This window comes from Salmo salar, chromosome ssa10, assembly GCF_905237065.1.
Source record: "Salmo salar chromosome ssa10, Ssal_v3.1, whole genome shotgun sequence".
NCBI lineage: Eukaryota > Metazoa > Chordata > Actinopteri > Salmoniformes > Salmonidae > Salmo > Salmo salar.
In genome coordinates, this window is record NC_059451.1 from 55,746,265 (window position 1) to 55,759,249 (window position 12,985).

Genomic DNA, 12,985 nt, shown 5'->3' on the forward strand with positions numbered 1-12,985 from the left:
TCTCTTCCTTCTTCTTTCTTCTTCTTCCTCTACTTCTTCTTCTTCTTCTTCTTCCTTCTTTCTTCTTTCTCTTCTTCTTCTTCTCTCTTCTTCTTCCTCTTCTTCTTCTTCTTCCTCTTCTTCTTCTTTCTCTTCTTCTTCTTCTTCTTCTTCTTCCCTCTTCTTCTTCTTCTTCTTCTTCTTCTTCTTCTTCTTCTTCCTTCTTCTTCTTCTTCTTTCTTTCTTCTTCTTCTTCTTCTTTTCTTTCTTCTTTCTTTCTTCTTCTTCTTTCTTCTTCTTCTTTCTCTTTCTTCTTCTTCTTCTTCTCTTCTTCTTTCTTCTTCTTCTTCTTCTTCTTCTTCTTCTTCTTCTTCTCTTCTTCTTCTTCTTCTTCTTCTTCCTCTCTTTCTTCTTTCTTCTTCTTCTTCTTCCCTCTCTTCTTCTTCTTTCTTCCTCTATCTTCTTCTTCTTCTCTTTCTTCTTCTTCTTCTTCTACTTCTTCTTCTTCCTCTCTTCTTCTTCTTCTTTCTTCCTCTCTTCTTCTTCTTCTTCCTCTTCTTTCTTCTTTCTTCTTCTTCCTTCTTCTTCTCTTCTTCTTTCTTTTCTACTTCTTCTTCTTCTTTCTTCTTCCTCTACTTCTTCTTCTTCTTTCTTCTCTCTCTTCTTCTTCTTCTTCTTCTTCTTCTCTTCTTCTTTCTCTTCTTCTTCTTCTTCTTTTCTCTTCTTTCTTCTTCTTCTCTACTTCTTCTTCTTTCTTCCTTCTTTCTCTTCCTTCTTCTTCTTCTTTCTATTCTTCTTCTTCTCCTTCTTCTTCTTCTTTTCTCTTCTTCTTCTTCCTCTATCTTCTTCTTCTTCTTCTTTCTTTTTCTCTTCTTCTTCTTCCTCTTCTTCTTATCTTCTTTCTTCTTCCTCTACTTTCTTCTTTTCTTCCTCTACTTCTTCTTTCTTTCTTCTTCTTCTTTCTTCTTCTTCTTCTTCTTCCTCTCTTCTTCTTCTTTTTCCTTCTTCTTTCTTCTTTCTTCCTTTTTCTTTACTTCTTCTTCTTTCCTTTCTCTCTTCTTCTCTTCTTCTTCTTCTTTTCTTCTCTTTCTTCTCTTCTTCTTCTTCTTCCTTCTTCCTTCTTCTTTCTTTCCTCTCTTCTATTCTTCTTCTTCTTCCTCTTCTTCTTCCTTCTTCTTTCTTTCTTTTTCTCTTCTTCTTCTATCTTCTTCTTCCTCTTCTTCTTCTTCTTCCTCTCTTCTTTTCCTCTTATTTTCTTCTTCTACTTCTTCTTCCTCTCTTTCTTCTTTCTTCCTCTTCTTCTTCTTCTTCTTCTTCTTCTTCTTCTTCTTCCTCTACTTCTTCTTCTTCTTCTTCTTCTACTTCTTCTTCTTCCTTCTTCTTCCTCTACTTCTTCTTCTTCTTCTTCTTCTTCTTCTTCTTCTTCTTCTTCTTCTTCTCTTCTTCTTCTTCTTCCTCTTCTTCTTCTTCTTCTTCTTCCTCTACTCTTCTTTCTTCTTCTTCTACTTCTTCTTCTTCTTCTTCTTCTTCTTCTCTTCCTCTACTTCTTCTTCTCTTCTTCTTCTTCCTTCTTCTCTTTACTTCTTCTTCCTCTCTCTCTTCTTCCTTCTTCCTCTTCTTCTTCTTCTTCTTCCTCTATTCTTCTTCTTCTACTTTCTTCTTCTTCTTCTTCTTCTTCCTCTCTTCTTCTTCTTCTACTTCTTCTTCTTCTTCCTTTCTTCTTCTTCCTCTTCTTCTTCTTCTTCTTTCTTCTTCTCTTCTTCTTCTTCCTCTCTCTTCTTCTTCTTCTTCCTCTACTTCTTCTTCTTCTTCCTTCTCTTCTTCTTCTTCTTCATCTTCTTCCTCTTCTTCTTCTTCTTCTTCCTCTTCTTCTTCTTCTTCTTCTTCTTCCTCTACTTCTTCTTCTTCTTCTTCTTCTTCTCTTCTCTACTTCTTCTTCTTCCTCTACTTCTTCTTCTTCCTCTTCTACTTCTTCTTCTTCTTCTTCTTCTTCTTCCTCTTCTACTTCTTCTTCTTCCTCTACTTCTTCTTCTCTCTACTTCTTCTTCTTCTTCCTCTACTTCTTCTTCTTCTTCCTTCTTCTTCTTCTTCTTCTTCCTCTACTTCTTCTTCTCTTCTTCTTCTTCTTCTTCTTCTTCTTCTTCTTCCTCTATTCTTCCTCTACTTCTTCTTCTTCCTTCTTTTCCTCTTCTCTTCTTCTTCTTCCCTACTTCTTCTTCTTCCTCTGCTTCTTCTTCTTTTTCCTCTCTTCTTCTTCTTCTCTTCTTCTTCTTCTTTCTTCTCTTCTTCTTCTTCTTCCTCTTCTTCTTCTTCTTCTTCTCTACTTCTTCTTCTTCTCTTCTTCTTCTTCTTCTTCTTTCTTTCCTTTACTTCTTCTTCTTTCTTCCTCCTCTACTTCTTCTTTCTTCTTCTTCTACTTTTCTTCTTCTTCCTTCTTCTTCTTCTTCTTCTTTCTTCTTCCTCTTCTTCTTCCTCTCTTCTTCTTCCTCTACTTCTTCTTCTTTCTTCTTCTTCTTCCTGTCTACTTCTTCTTCTTCTTCTCTCTTCTTCTTCTCTTCTCTTCTTCTTCTTCCTCTTCTTCTTTCTTCTTCTTCTCTTTCTTCTTCCACTCTTCTTCTTCTCTTCTTCTTCTTCTTCTTCTTCTTCTTCTACTTCTTCTTCTTCTTCCTTCTTCTTTCTTCTTCTTCCTTCTCTTCTTCTTCCTCTACTTCTTCTTCTTCTTCTTCTTCTTCTTCTTCTTCTTCTCTTCTTCCTCTTCTTCTTCTTCTCTTCTTCCTCTACTTCTTCTTCTACTTCTTCTTCTTCTACTTCTTCTTCTTCCTCTCTTCTTCTTCTTCTTTTTCCTCTCTACTTCTTCTTCTTCCTCTATTCTTCTTCTTCCTTCTTCTTTCTTCTTCCTCTCTTCTTCTTCTCTTCTTCTTCTTCTACTTCTTCTTCTTCTTCTTCTTCTTCTTCCTCTTCTTCTTCTTCTTCTTCTTCTTCTTCCTTCTTCTTCTTCTTCTTCCTTTTTCTTCTTCTTCCTCTTCTTTCTTCTTCTTCCTCTACTTCTTCTTCTTCTTCCTCTACTACTTCTTCTTCTACTTCTTCTTCTTCTTCTACTTCTTCTTCTTCCTCTTCTTCTTCTTCTTCTTCTTCTTCCTCTACTTCTTCTTCTACTTCTTCTTCTTCTTCTTCTACTTCTTCCTCTACTTCTTCTTCTTCTTCCTCTACTTCTTCTTCTTCTTCTTCTACTTCTTCTTCTTCCTCTACTTCTTCTTCTTCTTCCTCTTCTACTTCTTCTTCTTCCTCTTCTTCGTCTTCTTCCTCTACTTCTTCTTCTTCTTCTTCCTCTACTTCTTCTTCTTCCTCTACTTCTTCTTCTTCTTCTTCCCCTTCTACTTCTTCTTCTTCCCCTACATTTTCTTCTTCTTCTTCTTCTATTTCTTCTTCCTCTACTTCTTCTTCTTCTTCCTCTACTTCTTCTTCCTTCTTCTTCTTCTTCTTCTTCTTCTTCTTCTTCTTCTTCCTCTACTTCTTCTTCTTCTTCTTCTTCTTCCTCTACTTCTTCTTCTTCCTCTACTTCTTCTTCTTCCTCTTCTTCTTCTTCTTCTTCCACTACTTCATCTTCTTCTTCCTCTACTACTTCTTCTTCTTCCTCTACTTCTTCTTCTTCCTCTACTTCTTCTACTTCTTCTTCTTCTTCCTCTACTTCTTCTTCTTCTTCTACTTCTTCTTCTTCTACTTCTTCTTCTACTTCTTCTTCCTCTACTTCTTCTTCTCTTCTTCTTCTTCCTCTACTTCTTCTTCTACTTCTTCTTCCTCTACTTCTTCTTCTTCTTCTTCTTCTTCCTCTACTTCTTCTTCTACTTCTTCTTCTTCCTCTTCTACTTCTTCCTCTACTTCTTCTTCTTCCTCTTCTACTTCTTCTTCTTCCTCTTCTACTTCTTCTTCTTCTTCTTCCTCTACTTCTTCTTCTTCTTCTTCTTCTTCCTCTACTTCTTCTTCTTCTTCTTCTACTTCTTCTTCTTCCTCTACTTCTTCTTCTTCTTCTTCTTCTTCTTCTTCTTCTACTTCTTCTTCTTCTTCCTCTACTTCTTCTTCTTCTTCTTCTTCTTCTTCTTCTTCCTCTACTACCTCTTCTTCTTCTTCTTCTTCCTCTACTTCTTCTTCTTCTTCTTCTTCTTCTTCCTCTTCTTCTTCTTCTTCTTCTTCCTCTTCTTCTTCCTCTACTTCTTCTTCTACTTCTTCTTCCTCTACTTCTTCTTCTTCTTCTTCTTCTTCTTCTTCTTCTTCCTCTACTTCTTCTTCTTCCTCTTCTACTTCTTCTTCTTCTTCCTCTCTTCTTCTTCTTCTTCTTCTTCTTCTTCTTCTTCCTCTACTTCTTCTTCTTCTTCTTCTTCTTTTCCTCTACTTCTTCTTCTTCTTCTTCTTCTTCTTCCTCTACTTCTTCTTCTTCTACTTCTTCTTCTTCCTCTTCTTCTTCTTCTTCTTCTTCTTCTTCTCCTCTACTTCTTCTTCTTCTTCTTCCTCTACTTCTTCTTCTTCTTCCTCTACTACTTCTTCCTTCTACTTCTCACTTCTTCTTCTACTTCTTCTTCTTCCTCTTCTACTTCTTCTTCTACTTCTTCTTTTCCCCTACATCTTCTTCTTCTACTTCTTCTTCCTCTACTTCTTCTTCTTCCTCTTCTTCTTCTTCTTCCTCTAATTCTTCTTCTTCTTCCTCTACTTATTCTTCTTCCTCTACTTCTTCTTCTTCTTCCTCTTCTACTTCTTCTTCTTCCCCTACATCTTCTTCTTGATCCTCTGCTTCTTCTTCTTCTTCCTCTACTACTTCATCTTCTTCCTCTATTTCTTCTACTTCTTCTTCTTCTTCCTCTACTTCTTCTACCTCTTCTTCTTCTTCTTCTTCCCCTACATCTTCTTCTTCTTCCTCTTCTGCTTCTTCTTCTACCTCTACTACTCCTTCTTCTTCCTCTACTTCTTCTACTTCTTCTCCTTCTTCTTCTTCTTCCTCTACCACTTCTTCTTCTTACTCTACTTCTTCTTCTTCTTCCTCTACTTCTTGTTCTTCCTCTACTTCTTCTTCTTCTACTTCTTCTTCCTTCTACTACTTCTTCTTCTTCTACCTCTACTACTCCTTCTTCTTCCTCTACTTCTTCTTCTACTTCTTCTTCCCCCTCTTCTACTTCTTCTTCTTCCTCTTCTACTTCTTCTTTTCCCCCTACATCTTCTTCTTCTACTTGTTCTTCCTCTACTTCTTCTTCTTCCTCTTCTTCTTCCTCTTCTGCTTCTTCTTCTTCTCCTACATCTTCTTCTTCTTCCTCTACTTCTTCTTCTTCTTCCCCTACATCTTCTTCTTCTTCCTCTACTTCTTCTTCTTTTTCCCCTACATCTTCTTCTTCTTCTTCTTCCTCTACCACTTCTTCTTCTTACTCTACTTCTTCTTCTTCTTCTTCCTCTACTTCTTCTTCTTCCTCTACTTCTTCTTCTACTTCTTCTTCTTCCTCTACTACTTCTTCTTCTTCTTCCTCTACTTCTTCTTCTTCTTCTTCATCTTCCTCTACTACTTCTTCTTCTACCTCTACTACTCCTTCTTCTTCCTCTACTTCTTCTACTTCTTCTTCTTCTTCTTCTTCTTCCTCTTCTGCTTCTTCTTCTTCCCCTACATCTTCTTCTTCTTCCTCTTCTGCTTCTTCTTCTACCTCTACTACTCCTTCTCCTTCCTCTACTTCTTCTACTTCTTCTCCTTCTTCTTCTTCTTCCTCTACCACTTCTTCTTCTTCCTCTACTTCTTCTTCTTCTTCTTCCTCTACTTCTTCTTCTTCCTCTACTTCTTCTTCTTCTACTTCTTCTTCCTCTACTACTTCTTCTTCTTCTACCTCTACTACTCCTTCTTCTTCCTCTACTTCTTCTTCTACTTCTTCTTCCCCCTCTTCTACTTCTTCTTCTTCCTCTTCTACTTCTTCTTTTCCCCCTACATCTTCTTCTTCTACTTCTTCTTCCTCTACTTCTTCTTCTTCCTCTTCTTCTTCCTCTACTTCTTCTTCTTCTTCCTCTACTTCTTCTTCTTCTTCCTCTACTTCTACTTCTTCTTCTTCTTCTTCTTCCCCTTCTACTTCTTCTTCTTCCCCTACATCTTCTTCTTCTTCCTCTACTTAATTATTCTTCCTCTACTTCTTCTTCTTCTTCCTCTACTACTTCTTCTTCTACTTCTTCTTCTTCTTCTTCTACTTCTTCTTCTTCCTCTACTTCTTCTACTTCTTCTTCCTCTACTTCTTCTTCTTCTTCTTCTTCCTCTACTACTTCTTCTTCTTCCTCTACTTCTTCTTCTTCCCCTTCTACTTCTTCTTCTTCCCCTACATCTTCTTCTTCTTCCTCTACTTAATTATTCTTCCTCTACTTCTTCTTCTTATTCCTCTACATCTTCTTCTTCTTCCTCTAACCTTTCTTTTACTTCTTCTCCTTCTTCTTCTTCCTCTTCTTCTTCCTCTTCTTCTTCCTCTATTTCTTCTTCTTCTACTTCTTCTTCTTCCTCTTCTTCTTCTTCTTCTTCTTCCTCTACTTCTTCCTCTACTTCTTCTTCTTCTACTTCTTCTTCTTCTTCCTCTACTTCTTCTTCTACTTCTTCTTCTTCCTCTACTACATTTTTCTTCATCCTCTACTTCTTCCTCTACTTCTTCTTCTACTTCTTCTTCTTCTTCCTCTACTTCTTCTTCTACTTCTTCTTCTTCCTCTTCTGCTTCTTCTTCTTCCCCTACATCTTCTTCTTCCTCTACTTAATTATTCTTCCTCTACTTCTTCTTCTTCTTCTTCCTCTACTACTTCTTCTACTTCTTCTTCTTCTTCCTCTACTTCTCCTTCTTCTTCTTCTTTCTCTACTTCTTTTTCTACTTCTTCTTCCTCGACTACTTCTTCTACTTCTTCTTCTTCCTCTACTACTTCTTCTTCTTCCTCTACTTCTTCTTCTACTTCTTCTTCTTCTTCCTCTACTTCTTCTTCTGCTTCTTCTTCTACCTCTTCTACTTCTTCTTCTTCCTCTACTACTTCTTCTTCTTCTTCTTCCTCTACTACTTCTTCTTCTTCTTCTTCTTCCTCTACTTCTTCTTCTTCTGCTACTACTTCTTCTTCTTCCTCTACTACTCCTTCTTCTTCCTCTACTTATTCTTCTACTTCTTCTTCTTCCTCTTCTACTTCTTCTTCTTCCTCTTCTACTTCTTCTTTTTCCCCTACATCTTCTTCTTCTTCTTCTTCCTCTACCACTTCTTCTTTTTCCTCTACTTCTTCTTCTTCCTCTTCTTCTTCTTCTTCCACTACTTCTTCTTCTTCTTCCTCTACTTCTTCTTCTTCTTCTTCCTCTTCTGCTTCTTCTTCTTCCCCTACATCTTCTTCTTCTTCCTCTACTTCTTCTTCTTCTTCCCCTACATCTTCTTCTTCTTCCTCTACTTCTTCTTCCTTTTCCCCTACATCTTCTTCTTCTCCTTCTTCTTCCTATACCACTTCTTCTTCTTCTTACTATACATCTTCTTCTTCTTTTTCCTCTACTTCTTCTTCTTCCTCTTCTTCTTCTTCTTCCTCTACTTCTTCTTCTACTTCTTCTTCTTCCTCTACTACTTCTTCTTCTTCTTCTTCTTCCTCTACTTCTTCTTCTTCTTCTTCCTCTACTACTTCTTCTTCTACCTCTACTACTCCTTCTTCTTCCTCGACTTCTTCTTCTACTTCTTCTTCTTCCTCTTCTACTTCTTCTTCTACTTCTTCTTTTCCCCCTACATCTTCTTCTTCTACTTCTTCTTCCTCTACTTCTTCTTCTTCCTCTTCTTCTTCTTCTTCCTCTAATTCTTCTTCTTCTTCCTCTACTTATTCTTCTTCATCTACTACTTTTTCTTCTTCCTCTACTTCTTCCTCTACTTCTTCTTCTACTTCTTCTTCTACTTCTTCTTCTTCTTCTTCTTCTTCTTCTTCTTCTTCTTCCCTTCTACTTCTTCTTCTTCCCCTACATATTCTTCTTCTTCCTCTACTTAATTATTCTTCCTCTACTTCTTCTTCTTCTTCCTCTACGACTTCTTCTTCTACTTCTTCTTCTTCTTCTACTTCTTCTTCTTCTTCCTCTACTACTTCTTCTTCTTCCTCTACTTCTTCTTCTTCCCCTTCTACTTCTTCTTCTTCCACTACATCATCTTCTTCTTCCTCTACATCTTCTTCTTCTTCTTCTACTACTTCTTCTTCTTCCTCTACTTCTTCTTCTTCTTCCTCTACTACTTCTTCTTCTTCCTCTACTTCTTCTTCTTCTTCTTCTTCTTCTCTTCTTCTTCTACTTCTTCTTCTTCCTCTTCTTCTTCCTCTACTTCTTCCTCTACTTCTTCTTCTTCTACTTCTTCTTCTTCCTCTTCTTCTTCTTCTTCTTCTTCTTCCTCTACTTCTTCCTCTACTTCTTCTTCTTCTACTTCTTCTTCTACTTCTTCTTCTTCTTCCTCTACTTCTTCTTCTACTTCTTCTTCTACTTCTTCTTCTTCCTCTTCTTCTTCCTCTACTTCTTCCTCTACTTCTTCTTCTTCTACTTCTTCTTCTTCCTCTTCTTCTTCTTCTTCTTCCTCTACTTCTTCCTCTATTTCTTCTTCTTCTACTTCTTCTTCTACTTCTTCTTCTTCTTCCTCTACCACTTCTTCTTCTTCCTCTACTTCTTCTTCTTCCTCTTCTTCTTCTTCTTCTTCTTCTTCTTCCTCTACTTTTTCCTCTACTTTCTTCTTCTTCTTCCTCTTCTTCTTCTTCTTCCTCTTCTACTTCTTCTTCTTCCCCTACATCTTCTTCTTCTTCCTCTACTTCTTCTTCTTCTTCCTCTTCTACATCTTCTTATTCTTCTACTTCTTCTTCTTCCTCTTCTACTTCTTCTTTTTCCCCTACATCTTCATCTACTTCTTTTTCTTCCTCTACCACTTCTTCTTCTTCCTCTACTTCTTCTTCTTCCTCTTCTTATTCTTCTTCCTCTACTTCTTCCTCTACTTCTTATTCTTCCTCTTCTTCTTCTCCTTCTTCTTCTGTACAAATCCAAGGATTTGTCCCTTTGACTCTGCATTTTGTGTTGCTGTACACGAGAGCCTGGTTACCATAGTGATAAACACTTGTGTATTTTGTGTCAAGGCGGTGGCACGCTGTGTGTGTGTGAGAGAGTCACATTCCCTGTTGGGGAGAGAGAAATTTAAATAGGATTTATTTTGATGTTGACTAAGTGGGACTGTGGTAACATGAGTGATGGGTTAGTTCTACATGGATTTGCCAATGCAGCCGTAGAGGAGACTAACTCTGTAAAACAGGAAATAAAGCAGTTCAGATTTACCTTGAGAGGGAGTCCATGTGTCTAGCTTAGAGTCTGATCAAGTTTAGAATATTTGGCGACGAGGACAAAGCTAAATTCTCACAAGAACAAAAGTAATCTGATGATTCGTGGTTACAGCTCCTTCTGATTAGCAGACCCTAGAGACAACGTTGTGGAGGAAGAGTCACAGTTTCGAAAGCTAGCTAGCGAGTTTGTGAGTGAAGTAAGCAAAGCTAGGTTAGCTGTGCCAGATGCGCACAGCGTTGAGTAGTGCAGAGAGCAAACAGAACATGAAGAAAGCACTAAAAGCTAAGTCTCACTTGTTAGACACCGCTAACAGAGTCCCGTAGGTGAACAATAAAAAAATATAACAATAATCTGAGGAAGAAGCGGATGAGTTTGTCGAGGACGCAGCCTATGTAACGGTGATTAAAGAGAAACCCCCAAGCTACCTGTGGACTACAGGAGTTGGATAACTCCCCAGTCGTGTTCGAGGTGGAAACAGGGGCTTCCTGTACTGTTTTGGGAGAACATGCTTTTGCTGACCTAAAAGCCAAAGCATCTCAGTTGAAACTAGAACACTCGGCTATAGTGCTGAAGTTTTACACAGAAGAGCACATTCCAGTGCAGGGTGCGCCAACGTCCAGTACAAAGGTCAAACTACACAACAGAAGATGTTGATGGTCCAAGGTTAAGGTCCCAATCTGCTGGGAAGAGATTTGATGGCAGTATTACAACTGGACTGCCGACGGATGTGCTAAAACAATCACGAAGGTCTCAGGACAGTAATGTTGTCCAGCACACTAAACAGGCAGATGTTTTCAAAGATGAACTTGGAAAAACTAGAAGAGACTGAAGTGTGAATTCAGGTGGACTGGTCTGTTTGACCATGCTTCTGCAAAGAGTGCCGTTTGCACTACAACAGATTGTCCAGGCAGAGCTGGACAGGCTCCAGACCACTGGAATACTGGAACCAATCACTTACTCTGAGTGTGCTGCCCCCATTGTCCCGGTAATGAAGCCTGATGGAAATATCCGGATTTGTGGAGATTACAAGCTAACTGCCAATGTAGCATCCAGGCTGGACCAGTACTTACTGCCAAGGATAGAGGGACTATTCATAAAGCTATCTGGTGGGACATGCTTTTCCAAACTTGGACATGTTTCACAAATATCAGCAAAGTGGCTAGAATAAACACCCACAAGGGGCTGTTTGAGTACACACATCTTTCATTTAAAGCCTCTTCTGCTTGTGCGATCTTTCAAATAACAGAATCTGTTAGCAGGCACACTGCTGTATACCTGGATAATATCCTTATCACCGGTGTCACTCAGGAAGACCATCTACTGAGTGATATCCTTATCACCTGGTGTCACTGAGGAAGACCATCAACTGGGTGATATCCTTATCACCTGGTGTCACTGAGGAAGACCATCTACTGGGTGATATCCTTATCACCTGGTGTCACTGAGGAAGACCATCTACTGAGTGATATCCTTATCACCTGGTATCACTGAGGAAGACCATCTACTGAGTGATATCCTTATCACCTGGTATCACTGAGGAAGACCATCTACTGAGTGATATCCTTATCACCCGGTGTCACCAGGAAACAGTGCTATCAAGACTGGGTGAGCGCAGGGCTTTGCTTGAAGAATCCAAGTGTGTTTTCCTGAAGTACAGAACTTGGGGCACAAAGTCACAGCCAATGGGCTTCAACCCCTGTACAATCAAAGAGGCCCCAGGAACCAAAGATGTGAGTGAGCCCTACCTTGCGATGTTAAACTACTGTGGCCGCTTTCTTTCTTTTTTCTCCCTGACTTGGCCTCTGTCCTGGACCCACTGCATCTCCTCCTGTAAGCTATAGACAAATGGAAGCAGCACAAACCCCAGAAAACAGCTTTCCAGATATCCAAGGACTTGCTGTCGTCTCGGCACTGCTTGTGCATTATGACCCAAAGCGCCCACTCGTCATCACAAGTGATGCCTCCCCATACTGTATTTATTTATTTATATTGCTCCTTTACACCCCAGTATCTCTACTTGCACATTCATCTTCTGCACATCTATCACTCCAGTTTTTAATTGCTATATCGTAATTAGCTCGCAACTATGGCCTATTTTATTGCCTTACCTCCCTTATCTTACCTCATTTGCACACACTGTATATATACATTTTTATTTACTGTATGTTTGTTTATTCCATGTGTAACTCTGTGTTGTTGTATGTGTCGAACTGCTTTGCTTTATCTTGGCCAGGTCACAGTTGTAAATGAGAACTTGTTCTCAACTGGCCTACCTGGTTAAATAAAGGTGAAATAAAATAAAATAAGGGATTGGGATGGTGTTATCTCAGAAGATGGAGTAGTAATTACTTTGCGTCTTGCTTGTTGTCACCCTGGGTGAGCTGAAGAAAATACACCCATATCTCCGGGCGACTGCAAAGACGGGCCCTCATGTTAGCGCAATACGAATATGAGTTCTAGTACAGACTGGGCCCCTCCATTGCTAACCCTGATGGTCTCAGCAGGCTGCCAGTCCCAGACATGCCCAAGACCCTAAAAGTCCCCCTGAACTGGTGTGCTTTATTGAAACAGCTCCAAAGAGCTTCAATAGACCATCGGCAACTGAAGAAATGGACTGTAAGAGACCCTCTTCTCTCCAAAGTCAGCCACATCGTCAAGGAGAGATGGCTGGCCCACTGTCCTACGAAAGAGTTGCAACCGTATTTTAAAAGGAGAAACCAACTCTTGGTGGAGGACGGCATCCTGCTTTGGGGGGCTTCAAGTAGTGGTGCCACCTTTACTGGAGGAACTCTTCCACCCAGGTGTATTCAGAATGAAAGCTACAACCAGAGTGCATAAGTGGTGGCCAGGATTGGACAAAGCAGAGGAAGAGCATGTACAGGATTGGACAAAGTGGAGGAAGAGCATGTCCAGGATTGGACAAAGTGGAGGAAGAGCATGTCCAGGATTGGACAAAGTGGAGAAAGGGCCGGCCAGGATTGGACAAAGTGGTGGAAGGGCCGGCCAGGATTGGACAAAGTGGAAGAAGGGCCGGCCAGGATTGGACAAAGTGGTGGAAGGGCCGGCCAGGATTGGACAAAGTGGAGGAAGAGCCGGCCAGGATTGGACAAAGCGGAGGAAGAGCAGGCCAGGATTGGACAAAGTGGTGGAAGAGCATGTCCAGGATTGGACAAAGCGGTGGAAGAGCATGCCCAATCATGTAATACTAGGAAATGCTCCAGCACAAGCTCCCATCAGCCCTTGGGAGTGGCCTGGAAAACCCTGGACTCGCATTCACATTGACTAGACAGGGCCTTTCCTTTGGAAGATGTTCTTGTTGGCTGTGGAGGCTCGCTCCAAATGGCTTGAAGTTTTCCCAGTCCGCACTGCAAACTTAGCAACAACAACTGAGCATCTCAGGGAAGTGTTCAGTGCTCATGGTCGTCCCCATACAGTCGTATCAGACAACACAGCCATCTTTATGAGTGCAGAGTTCAAGGCCTTTCTGGCAACCAATGGTATTCGTCGTATCACCTCCGCCCCCCTTACCACCTCTCCACGAACGGCTTGGTGGAGAAGGCAGACCAGACAATAAAAAGATCCACAGGAGACACATTGAAAAACAGAGTTATTAGTGAAAAACCCATCACTCAGGTTACCCCCCGTGTGTGTGTGTGTGTGTGTGTGTGTGTGTGTGTGTGTGTGTGTGTG

The 12,985-nt window shown here is 40.0% G+C and overlaps 1 protein-coding gene across 1 annotated transcript in view; it reads left to right on the top strand.

Moving 5' to 3' along the window:
- The window catches only part of LOC106594307 (sushi, nidogen and EGF-like domain-containing protein 1), a 243,836-nt gene that overhangs the window by 195,470 nt on the left and 35,381 nt on the right, over positions 1 to 12,985 (top strand). The gene's annotated exons all lie outside the window — the stretch shown is intronic.